This window comes from Caretta caretta, chromosome 24 (genome assembly GCF_965140235.1).
Source record: "Caretta caretta isolate rCarCar2 chromosome 24, rCarCar1.hap1, whole genome shotgun sequence".
Taxonomy (NCBI): Eukaryota; Metazoa; Chordata; order Testudines; family Cheloniidae; genus Caretta; species Caretta caretta.
Window position 1 is genome coordinate 16,559,536 of NC_134229.1, and position 13,393 is coordinate 16,572,928.

Here is a 13,393-nt window from a genome sequence, read left to right on the forward strand (position 1 = left end):
CCAGACCCTGCGTGCCCTGGGCTCCCTGACTCTGGGGCTGTCCACCTGCCACGCTGCCCTGGAGGCCAGAGCCTGTAGGCCCAGGGCGCTGAGGAGCTGCAAGCCTAGACCATCACAGCCAGTGCTGCCAGGGGGACTCCAGGCACGTCGAGGGGTACGGGGCCCTGGCAGGCTGGGGAGAGACTCCCACAGTTTATACCTCCCCTGCACAGCAGCAGAGCAGGAAGGGGCATCTCGCACCCCGAGAGCTGCACACGTATGGGAGCAGTGAGACCATCTCCTCTCCTAGAAAAATGTCCCGCATTCCCCAGAAGGGAGCGGTTTGATACCTGTCTGGGCACAGAGGGTGCAGAGTGGCTGGGTGCAGTTCCTCAGGGCTCTCAGGGGGTAGAAGCGAAATCCCTTGGCACGTTACACAGCTTGGTTCTTTCCCTCCATCTCGCTCAGTTCCAGGGAACTCTGCAGGGGCCTCAGCAGGTGACCCGGCCATGAAGGGAGCCCAGATCTGCACACAGCCTGAGGGTGAAGCACGTTCTGCCCCCTTCACACCGACGATTTCACGGCCTCCAACAGACACGTCCTGAGTGAATGGTACCCTGCTCGCCCCTTCTGCAGCCTCAGCAGATGCCCAGGGGCAAGGGGCTCTGGTACAGTCTAGGCCCTGGGGGCTACTCTGCCCCATGGACTTGTGGGGTCATCGTCCCAGATGCACACTGAAGCACTTGGCGCTGCCTGCCGACCCTTCTGCTGCCTCGTCTGCAGACCCCGAGCTAGACGTGCTCTGAGCAGGGCTGTAACATCAATATATGCGGCGGGGTGAGGAGGAGGCGCTGTATGTGGAAGGAGAGATATGGGGGGTGTCTGTACAGCACCTGGCACAACAGGACCCGATCTCAGCTGGGGCAGGGACTGTCTCTCACTGTGTGACAGGGTAGGGCCTGGTTGCAGTGGTGGAGGGGAGAGGGCAGGGCCAGCCCACAAGATTTTGGCACCTGAGGCGGGAAGCTCAAATGACGCCCCCATGTCCCTTTGCTTGGGCCAAAACTTTGAAAGGTCTCAATTCTGCCTTCTTCCTGTTCTACTTCTCTCGCGGTGCTGCTCTGCTGCCTACCCAATAAAGGAGAACTAACAATGTAAAATGCCCATGTTCAAAAATTTTAAGTAACACTTAACTTTCAAACGCCTGAACAGCAAACGTAACTTTTCTTGTCTGCATAGTAAACACGGACATTTTTATCTGTTTGAATAATCAAAGTGATGCTTTCTGTGGCTTCTTGGTTGCAAAGTTTTGAACTGCTTCCTGCTGAAGGTCCATAGTCTGGGCCAGCTCATGCTTATCTTGAGATGGTTGCAAGGCCAACCAGCCTCTCCTGTGTCATTGTGAAGCGTAGATGTGTTTTTATTAACTTCAGCTTGGACAAGCTGCGTTCTCTACTGGCAACTGGTACAGGAAGCGTTAGAAGTATGTGCAGAGCAACAAAAGCATTTGGAAAGAGGGTGGCCATCTTCTTTGTGCACATATATTCCAGAACAGCCTCTGGAGTTGATCCTGCTGAAATGTATCTTGAAAGGGCTTTCAGTTCATCACCTAAATCACTCCCATCAATATCACTCATGTCATCATGTCAACACTGTCTCTAGTGCCCTCCATTGCTGGTGTCGGTCTTCTTCAGGTATAGTGAGGAGTTTTGGAATATCATACAACATCCCAAATATATCGCTGTGTTCCCTGTGCTGCATGAAACGTTCTCGCCCAAGCTAGCAACTCCCTGAGCTCAGGGGCCGTAACAGACAGAGGCTGCATGAAACGTTCTTCAACTGACTGTATTGCACAATCTAGCACCTGTTTAGAGAATTCAACTTTGAATTGCTGTTTGGGTCTCTTATGGGATTATCCCGTGCCTTGTAATCAAAATGTCTTCTTCTTTGGTGACTCTTGTATTCTTGAAGGGGTGGGAAAATAGCTTCAGTGCGAAGTTCCTCTGCCAACTTCTGGGCACTCTTCAGAACCTTTTGAAATCCCTCATCTGACCGGTAAGACTGTAGGTGTGACTTTGCTTTGTTCAGTTGTTCGATTGCTCCGGATATATCAAGGTCAACACCTTGCAGTCTCTTGCTTACAACATTTATTTCAAACAGTTTGTCATGCCACAACACTAAGCCACACCGAAATTTGAAGTTATGTATGTTTCTGGTGATTCCATTTCCCTCTGCCACTGTTCTCCCACAAACAGTTCCTGTCATAGCATTATCCTCCATAATGGCAACTATGGCATCATCTATCTTCCCAATTTGACAGGTTTCAGAGTAACAGCCGTGTTAGTCTGTATTTGCAAAAAGAAAAGGAGTACTTGTGGCACCTTAGAGACTAACCAATTTATTTGAGCATGAGCTTTCGTGAGCTACAGCTCACTTCATCGGATGTATACCGTGGAAACTGCAGCAGACTTTATATATACACAGAGAATATGAAACAATACCTCCTCCCACCCCACTGTCCTGCTGGTAATAGCTTATCTAAAGTGATCATCAGGTTGGGCCATTTCCAGCACAAATCCAGGTTTTCTCACCCTCCACCCCCCCACACAAATTCACTCTCCTGCTGGTGATAGCCCATCCAAAGTGACAACTCTTTACACAATGTGCATGATAATCAAGTTGGGCCATTTCCTGCACAAATACAGGTTCTCTCACCCCCTCACCCTCCTCCCTCCCCCTTCCTCCCCCTTCCCTTCCCAATTTGGTGTTTGATAGGCTCTATCGCCTCCACTCGACTTTCCCATCGTGTGGCACTCAGTGGTTTCAGTGTTAGAGAGGATGTTCCCAGATGTTGCTTCAAAATTTGCCATCCATGAGTTGATGCAGAGAAAAATACAGAGATGCTCTGAATTACATTCAAAAATTCAGCAGCCTCACTAGAAGCTGATGCTGCCTCACTGACCACCAAGTCCAATGAATGAGAACTGCATGGGACAAAAAAAGCTCGAAGGTTTATCTCTCGGATCCGTGTCTGCACTCCTCTCTTCTTTCCTCTCATGTTGGCACCATTATCGTAGCCCTGACCTCTCCTGTCAGCTATCGCAATTCCCGTCTCTTCCAGCTTTTTAAGAAGCACTGTGATGGGTTGGATGACAGAAACTCCCTTGGGGTTGCCAACTGATGTGCCAAGACTACTTCTGTCCCTGATTTCCTGCCCTGGCAGCTTGGGACTTCAATGCCCTGCCTGGTTTGAGCCGGACCCGCTAGCCTGCTGCAAACCCAGACCCAGGCCTCAACCACGTCCCCTAACAGCTGTGGGCTTAATTGAAAGCAGCTCAAGAAGTGTTCCTGTCTTTAACACTCAGATGCCCAACTCCCAGTGGGGTCCCAACTCCAAATAAATCCGTTTTACCCTGTATATAGCTTATACAGGGTAAACTCATAAATTGTTCGCCCTCTATAACACTGATAGAGAGATATGCGCAGCTGGTATTAATACAGAATTAATTAATAAGTAAAAAGTGATTTTATTAAATGCAGAAAGTAGGATTTAAGTGGTTCCAAGTAGTAATAGACAGAACAAAGTGAATTACCAAGCAAAATAAAATAGAACACGCAAGTCTATGCCTAATACAGACAGAAACCTGAATACAGAAAAACCCTCACCCTCAGAGGTGTTCCAGTAAGCTTCCTTTTACAGACTAGTCTCCTTCTAGTCTGTGTCCAGCAATCAATCATGCCCCCCTGTAGTTACTGTCCTTTGTTCCAGTTTCTTTCAGGTATATTTTGGGGGTGGAGAGGCTATCTCTTGAGCCAACTTAAGACAAAATGGAGGGTTCTCCCAGGGGCTTAAATAGACTTTCTCTTGTGGGTGGACACCCCTCCCTCCCCCTGTATAGAATTCCTGCTACAAGTTGGAGTTTTGGAGTCACATGGGCAAGTCACATGTCCATGCATGATCCAGAACTTACAGGTAGCAGCCATGGCTCGCATGCTACCTTGAACATCCTCAGATAGACTTCTTATGTGGATTGGAGCCTTCCAAGATCCATTGTCCGTTAAGTGCTTCTTGACTGGGCACTTAATTTCCATATTCCTTTCTCAAGAAACTGACCAGATGCTTTACCAAGGCTACTTAAAAGCAAGCAAGTACACAGCCAATATTCACAACTTCAAATACAAAAATGATACATGCCTACAAATAGGAAGAATAGATGCAGTGATCATAACCTTCACAGAAATATGTTACATGGCATATGTAGCATGAAACATTTTCCAGTTACGTCATACATATACATTTAGAAGCATATTTCCAGAAAGCCTTGTGGGGTGCACCGTCACAAGCACATTTGTCATACCAGCTCCTGTAGTATCATCAATGTCAATGAATTCTAGAAAATGCTCTCTGACAGTCACCAGTGCAGGGACATTGTCACTAGGTTCTGTGGTTGTTACAAAACCCACCATTAAAGTCATTTGTTCCATACAGCTTATGTCAGGTGTGCAGTCCAGAATAACTTAGTAATATCTTGTTGACTTCACATCTGCCACAATCTTCTGTTTGACTTTTGTTGCCAGTAACTGGATGATCTCATTTTGAATTGTTTTTCCAAGGTAGTGGTGTGTGTACATTTCTTGGGTGGTGACTCTTCTTAGATGCTCCTGGAGTACAGCATCAAACTCAGCTATCAGCCCCACAATTTTAAGGAAGTTTCCATTGTTTGGCACATACAGCTGATCTGAAGTGCCATGCAGGGCTAGGGTTTGTGTTGCAAGCATTCTCACCATGGCCATGAGCCTTTTCAGAACATTTTGCCAGTAAAGAGACTCTGATGCGGTCTTCTCTTGATGCTGATCATCTCTGGTGATCATCCTTTATCCTTACTCTCATCTCGAGCTCTTTCCACCTATGGAATGCTCTCTGCTGATTTGCGGCCTTCTCATGGCATGCTAGATTTCTAGCCCGATTTTTCCAGTCCTTTGTTCCTTTAGAACCCACTGTGGCTGGAACATTAGACTGGAAGAGTTGGCAACAAAAACAGTATGGAGCATTCTGGGTTTTTGAGTACATAAGCCATGGCCTCTCCACTTTGTCACCATTGGGATTTCATGCCAGTAATGTGTTGGATGGAAACTTCTATAAGAACATAAGAATGGCCATAGTGAGTCAGGCCAAAGGTCCATCCAGCCCAGTAACCTGTCTACCGACAGTGGCCAATGCCAGGTGCCCCGAAGTGAGTGAACCTAACAGGTAATGATCAAGTGATCTCTTTCCTGCCATCCATCACCACCCTCTGACAAACAGAGGCTAGGGACTAAACAGAGGCTATTTTCATTGTCTTTGGGGAACATGAAGTTTTTCACTTGCTGTGGCCCGTGCAGTACAAGGAAGTCCCTCAGGCTACTGCTCAAGTGGGTCCACAGTCCTGGATCATCTAGACTTATGGAACTAAACTCAGCAGCAGCTGTTTCTTGTGCCCCCACCACACTCTTCTCTGATCTACACTTTTCTTTAGGAATGTGCGTGGTTACATCCATTTGAGATGGAGATATGGATGCTGCAGTAGCTGCCAGGTCACCCACACTCTGACTAACTGGAAGATCAGGCATCTCTTCACCACTCACATCCTCATTGGGGCTGGAAGGCTCACCATGAGCATTTGTGTCTGTGTCTCTCAGGAGAGCTCCTTCCTGCTTAGATAGAAAAGCTTCCTTTGCTTGCTTTCTTTTTCTGAATGCTGCCCCAGAGGGGCGTTTTCTTCTTTCACTCGTGGCTGCTGTTCTGTGCCAGCTAAAGTGGCTCTCAACACTCAGTTGAAAGGGACAAATAAGCAAGCTGGTAGCAGGTCCTGAGTGAGCGAAGATATCAGCGTCTTAAGGGCCTAACTGGCTCCTACTATATCAATTGACAGCCTGTTCTCCTCAAGTGGGTTCAGCGAAGCAGCAGGAAACAGGAAGCTCCCTGAGAAGCTGGGGTTAATCAGTCCAGGCTGCTGGGGGTGCTCGAGGGGTACAAAAGAGGCTCCTCCTCCTCTCTCTCCCTGCAGCTCCTGCTGCTTTCAGTTATTGCCCCTCACCTTTTCTCCTGCCTCCTTGTTCTGTCTCTTGTGCCCTCCTCCCTCCAGCCCAGCACTCCCCCATCTCTGTGCATCTCCAGCAGAGAGAATACAGATGCACCAGCAGCAGACACAATTTTCTACACTCTGGGTCCTAGTGGTGCCCCCCATACAATCTAGCACCCAAGGCAGACGCCTCAGTTCGCCTCATGGTAAGGCCAGCTCTGCAGGGGGGTGGGAGGGGGACAGTATATTTCGCAGATGGGTTTTTACTGTTTTACCGTTTTGCAGTAAAAGGGTGATTGGGGTCGGTGGTGGCTGCTGGGGTCTGTGTCTCAGTGAGGGGTGATTGGGGTGAGTGGGGGCTGAGGTTTCTGCCAATCCTTTAAGAACCCACTCCTCCTACCCCAGAAAGTGACACAGACCCCTCAGTCTCCTCCTCCGCCCCACAGCCAGCTGTTTAACCCTTTGACACCTGCTGGGTAGCAACCCCTAGACAAGTCAGTCCCTGCCAGGCATCTCAACCAGAAAAACATTGCAGAGAATTCCTGCTTCCCTCCCAGACACAGAAACCCTCTCTCCTCTTGCATACTCAGCCTCAGCCTCAGACAATCAGGTTCCCCTCCCCAGGCTGCCCATGTCCGAGGCTGATGGGGTCTCTGAGAGTGAGGGGCCCCTACGTGGGCTGAGGGCAGACGCCCCCTCTCTGCTCATTGCCAGAAGTTCTGTGATTGGCGAGGTCGCCTGCCCTGCCCAGGTGTGAGGTCAGACTGACGGGGGTGAAGGGCAGCGGAGGCCAGAGCTTGCCAGAGCCAGCGTGCTGCAGCCTTCGGCTCCCCAACACCCACCCAAGAGCAGCCGGCACAGACCGGGCCGCAGGGGCCAGGTCACTGGATTCCAGGACGAGTTTCTGGAGACTGGGTCGAGCCATCGCTCAATGGTGGGTCCCAGTGCCAGGTGCTCACGGTGCCTCTTGCTCTTGCCCTAACGCTCTTCCTTAGCACTGCCCCAGTTCATACCTCCCCTGCACAGCGGCCGAGCGGGAAGGGGCATCTCGCACCCCGGGAGCTGCACACGTATGGGAGCAGAGAGACCATATTCTTTCCAAAAGCAAATTTAAAATATTCCCCAGAAAGGAGCGGTTTTATAACCGAGGCACAGATGGTGCAGTGTCCGGGTGCAGTTCCTATGAGCTCTCAGGGCGGTAACAGTGAAATCCCTTGGCACGTTACACAGCTCGGTTCTTTCCCTCCCTCTCGCTCAGTTCCAGGGAGCTCCGCAGGGGACTCAGCAGGTGACCTGGCCATGAAGGGAGCCCAGATCCGCACGCAGCCTCTGGGTGATGCACGTTCTGCCCCCTTCACACCGAGGATTTCACGGCCTCCCACGGACATGTCCTGAGCGAACGAGACCCTGCTCACCCCTTGTGCACGCTCAGCAGAGGCCCAGGGGCAAGGGGCTCCAGTAGAGTCCAGGCCCTGGGGGCTACTCTGCCCCATGGACTCGTGGGCTCTCCCAGGTCATCGTCCCAGACGCACACTGAGGCACTTGGCGCCGCCTGCCGACCCCTCCTCCTGTACTGGCGCTCCTTCAGTATTGCGAGGGACTAATGCAAGCTGTAAGTCACTTCCATTCACAGCTTCGCGCCGCCTGGCCCACGGAACCCACCTCCGACGCTTGCCACAGCCTCGAGCCAGGTGATTGGGTCTACGTACAGCGCCATCGTCGAAAGCACGCCTTGGAGCCCCGGCGGAAGGGTCCTCATCAGGTACTGCTTACTACACAGACGGCTGTTAAACTATCTGGCATCGCAGCGTGGATACATGCTTCACAGTGTAAGAAGGCACCATCCCCAGAGAACCAATCGTCACCTCAGGACGACGCAGAGTCAATTTTGACTCCAGAAGAAGACGTAGAGGAACAGTCTGCAATACCTTACAATCTACGCTCTCGTAAGGGTTGCCAGAAGCAGACGCTGTTCCTCGGCTGCTGGTATCTTACAGTCTGGGGAGACCACGATGACAATTCTTTTATCCAGCAGCAGGTGTGGATAGCTCAGACCCTTAATATTTCTAATTGCTGGGTCTGCAGCCACATCCCAGCCCACTCTCAAACTGGTGTTCCTGTCCTGGCTATCCCACTCAAGTCCCCGGACCTCACTGGAGGGCCTCGTCCATTTAACAAAATATGGAACAGCAATGACACTTGGGAAGCGGTGGGAATAAATGCATCTCAATGGATAAGTGTGGGGGAGGGAAAAGGTCATTGGTGTTGGGTATGTAATGGGACAGGGATTGATCTGGGGAAAAGCCGTTGCCTTCAGCATATTGTGGCCAATGGTGTATGGGATTATTCAAACAAAACTAAAAAGTGGCGGGCCGGGTATGGAGATACAAATTTTTTCTCAACCTGGGATCAAACAGAGAAATCAATCTCATGTTCCCCCTACAGTAACCTTAGTGAAAACAATACAATCTTTCAATGTCATGCAAATAACACCACTCCTCCTAAGGAGAATTACCCTGTACCATTTGGGGGATACGCCTCCTCCTTTGCAAACACCTATATGACAAATGGGTGCAACCGACCCTTCCCGGCCTTAATAGGCCATCACTGGGTGTGTGGGACCAGAGCTTATACCGCACTACCAGCTAATTGGTCAGGAATCTGTTATCCCGCCCGACTCTTCCCACAATTCCGAGTGCTAGGAACCTTCCCTCGAGAACGCCTCCGCAATTTCAGGCGAAAAAGAAGGGACTTAACACATGCCCAAAGGTATGTAAATAACATAGAATCATAGAATCATAGAATCATAGAATATAAGGGTTGGAAGGGACCCCAGAAGGTCATCTAGTCCAACCCCCTGCTCGAAGCAGGACCAAATCCCAGTTAAATCCCTTATCCCTTACATAAGCCCCTTACCCTGGGAAGAGGCCATTGGCGGTTCCTTCATACCATTAGGGGGAGTAATACACCATGCAAAAAGGCTCCTAAGGTTTCAAGCAGTAGTTGAAATAATGGCAAATGACACCGGAGAAAGTTTAAGAGTCCTGACCAAAGAAACAGGGGCAATCCGACAGATGGCCCTCCAAAACCGTCAGGCATTGGACATAGTGCTGCCGGCAAAAGGAGGGACTTGTGCTCTCATTGGAAAAGACTGCTGTGTGTATATACCAGACAACACCAATGAGGTAATAGACCGTGCTAGCCACTTAGAACAAATCGCATATCTTCCCCACGAAGAGCCAAGTTCTTTATGGAAGTGGCTAAGTAACCTTTTCAATTTCTCTGGCATAGGAAACTGGTTGTTTCAGGGAGCCCTAACTCTCCTGTTTGGAATCCTAATAATTTTTGTATGTTTTCAGTTACTTTCCTGTTGTATCCAAAATTGTGTCAGGCATTCTACACAGATAGCTGCCCCAAACCAGAGTGCTAATTTGATGATTTTAAATATCACTGATGAACAAAGAGATAAAGAACGATTGATATGTGGAACCCAGTCATTGTTGGTCATTGCGAAGCTTGACCAAAAGGAGGGATTGTGAAAGTAGAATGAATTATATTGAAATTATCATTCATTAAAGAAATGCATCTGGTGGGTTTGTTGAAATATAGTTGTCAGGAAGAGAAACATTAAGGAGTGTGAAACAATGGGTCCTCAAACTAATTAACTTAGAGCTCCTACTGAGCTAGGAGATTGGTAAATGTTAGTATGCAAATAAGATATGTATGTATATTTGTCAGTTTCTGCTTCCTTTTGTCTCTTATGTGAAATTGGCTTTGGCTTATCTGTATAAATAAGTTAGCTTGAGCTTTTGCAGAGGGCTCACATATCTGGGTGCATTGGCAAAGCGCTTTGCTAATAAACAGAGTGGTCTGACAAATTATGTGAGTCCTGAATCTGACTTTGACACCTAGGACCATCACAGCCAGTGCTGCCAGGGGGATTCCGGGCACATCGAGGAGTACGGGGCCCTGGGAGGCTGGGGAGAGACTTCCCCAGTTCATACCTCCCCTGCATAGCAGCAGAGCGGGAAGGGGCATCTCGCACCCCGGGAGCTGCACGCGTATGGGAGCACACGTATGGGAGGAGTGAGACCATATTCTTTCCAAGAACAATTTAAAATATTCCCCAGAAGGGAGTGGTTTTATAACCTAGGCACAGATGGTGCAGTGTCCGGGTGCAGTTCCTATGAGCTCTCAGGGCGGTAACAGTAAAATCCCTTGGCACGTTACACAGCTCGGGTTTTTTTTTTTTTTTTTTTTTGAAGGTTAGGGTTGGAAGGGACCTCAGGAGGTCATCTATTCCAACCCCCTGCTTGAAGCAGGACCAATCCCCAATTTTTGCCCCAGATCCCTAAATGGCCCCCTCAAGGATTGAGCTCACAACCCTGAGTTTAGCAGGCCAATGCTCAAACCACTGAGCTATCCCTCCCCCGCTTTCTTTCCCTCCCTCTCGCTCAGTTCCAGGGAACTCTGCAGGGGTCTCAGCAGGTGACCCGCCTGCCGACCCCTCCTCCTGCCTCATCTGCAGCCCCCGAGCTAGACGTGCTCTGAGCAGGGCTCTCCCTGCCCCTGCTGGCTGCCCGCTGCATGGCAGGGAAGGGCAGTGGAGAGTGCTGGTGACCCGTTGCTTGCTGCCGGAGGGGTTGTGGGAGCCCCAGGGAGAGCTGGATGGGAGCTGGGCCTGAGCCATGTGGCACGTGGCCCCACGACCTTTCTGCAGTAATAGCGTTGGGTGTCAGCCTAGAGGGGTCGGACCCCGCCGGGCTGTCTCACAGGGTCCCATCCTGAGGGCCCCACCAGGGGATCGTAACCCCTCTGCTTCCCCCTCAGGGCTGCTGAGAGAACCTCAAAAGTGCGAGCGGAGCATGAACCGAGGCCTCCATGTGCAGCCAGCCTGCAGCAATAGCTCCCCTAGGCCCGGCCCATGGGTCTCAGCCCAGGCTGGGGGCTCTGCCAGTCTGTGCTCTGCGAGCTGGGTTTTGTTCCCTGGGACACAGAGTTCAGCCCTTTCCCCAGGCAGCACCAGTCTCTGCAGACAAGCGCCTGCCAGGACCCCGGGGTCGTTAGCTGCCCAGCCTGCAGGTCCCAGCTGGATGGTAGGGGGACGCTGGGACGGAAAGGGCTGAGAGACCCTGGGCAAGATTATTGTCCACAGAGACTGCCGAGGGCTGGAGAGGAGCCGTGACATTGGGGGGAGGAGAGGGTCGGTTCTACCCGAGGCAAGAGATGGCCAAGACGAGGGGCTGATGTTCCCCCATGCTGAGAACCTGGCCCCCCAGGGAAAGCGAGTGGGAGCTGCAGACAATGCACCTGGGAGGTTATTGAGTCCTGCAGGAAGCAGAGGGGACAGGAGCAGGGAAGGCGCAATTAAGAACATGTCGAAACAACGACCGTCTCCCCTGCCTTTCACTGCCTCAGGGTGGGGTTGGTGAATGGGATGATCTGTTTTGCAGTGAAGGGGTGATTGGAGTAGGGGTAGCGGGGCGGGGGTCTGTATCTCTCTCAGTGAGGGGTGATTGGGCTCACGGGGAGTGGGGGTCTGTGTCTCAATGAGGGGTGATTGGGGTGAGTGGGGGCTGAGGTTTCTGCCAGTCCTTTATCAACCCACTCCTCCCACCACAGAGAGTGACACAAACCCCTCCGTCTCCTACCCTGCCCCACAGCCAGCTGTTTAACCCTTTGGCACCCACTGGGTAGCAACCCCTGGACAAGTCAGTCCCTGCCAGGCATCTCGTCCAGAAAAACATGGCAGAGAATTCCCGCTTCCTGCCCCATCCCCCTCCCCACCCCCAGACACTGAAACCCTCTCTCCTTTTGTCAGGTCCGAGGCAGATGGGGTCTCTGAGACTGAGGGGTTCCTCCATGGGCTGAGGGCAGACGACCCCTCTCCTCATCGTCAGAAGTTCTGTAGTTGGCGAGGTCAATACGGTCTTCATTCCCTGTCCAGTTGTGAGGTCAGACAGACGGGGGCGACGGGCAGCAGAGGCCGGAGCTTGCCAGAGCCAGCGTGCTGCAGCCATCGGCCCCAGGTGCCCAAGAGAGGCCGGCACAGACCGGGCTGCAGGGGCCAGGTCATTGGATTCCAGGATGAGTTTCTGGAGACTGGGTCGAGCCATCGCTCAATGGTGGGTCCCAGTGCCACGTGCTCACGGTGCCTCTTGCTCTTGCCCTAACACTCTTCCTTAGCACGGCCGATGCCGGGCGCCAGCCCAGCCCCCCCCAGCACTGCAGGGTCCAAACTTATCCCTGGCACTGCCAATGCCTGCCCTTCCCTGGGTCCGTCCCCAGCTGTGAATAGAAGCAGGCCCGGCTGCCAGAGCATAGTGGGGAACTGTCATTCCACTGCAGGGAAGAGTTGCTAGCTCAAAACCTGGCTTGCTTCCCATTCGGGACAGAACCTAAAATTACTGAACTTTCCCAGGAGGGGGAAATTTGTGGGGTCTGTGACTCTGGAGCTGCCCTAGAACCCCGAACCTGCGTGCCCTGGGGTCTGTGACTTTTGGGCTCCCCTTAAGCCCAGACCCTGTGTGCCCTGACTCCCCTGACTCTGTGGCTGCCCTCGAGTCCAGACCCTACTTGCCCTGTGGTCCATGACACTGGGGCTTCCCTTGAGCTCAGACCCTGCATGCCCTGGAGTCCATGACTTGAGGGGTGTGTGACGAAGCTGGGGCTTTTCTTTTTGTTTTCAATGGTTTTCATGCAGAGGGCGTGGGACTCAATTTGCTGTGTGTGACTGGTTTAATGAGGTGGTGGGAGAGGGAGTTTGTTGTTACAGAGGGCCAGCGAACGGCCTGGAGAATGGATACCGCAGCGACTGGTGACCGGGAGGCCCAGCTCAGGAATCACAGCTGGTTCTGACCAGTGGGTGGATAATGGGCTGCGGAGAGAGGACCCCGGTGACCTGACCAACTGGTTCCAGCCAGTAAGGAACAAAGGACGGATGAGAGGAGAGGCTGAGGGGAGGGGAGACCCAGGTAAGGTGACCAGACAGGAAATGTAAAAAATCGGGACAGGCGGTGGGGGGTAGTAGGAGCCTATATAAGAAAAAGACCCCAAAATTGGGACTGTCCCTATAAAATTGAGACATCTGGTCACCCTAGGCCCAGGCGACCTGTATACCTGAGACAGAAGACAAAGGACAGAGGGGGACTTGCGGGAGGTGATATCGGATGCCCAGCTGGAAGGAGGGGTTTTCTGGGCTAGGAGGAGAGAGCAGCCAGAGCCCACCTGGAGGTGGGACAGACCTAGATGTAGGGTGCTGAGGGAGGCCAGGCCTGAGGCCTCGAGAGTTTCCTCTGCTGTGTTCAAACGCTCAGTAAACCCTCCTGTTTTACGCTGGCTGAGATTCGCTC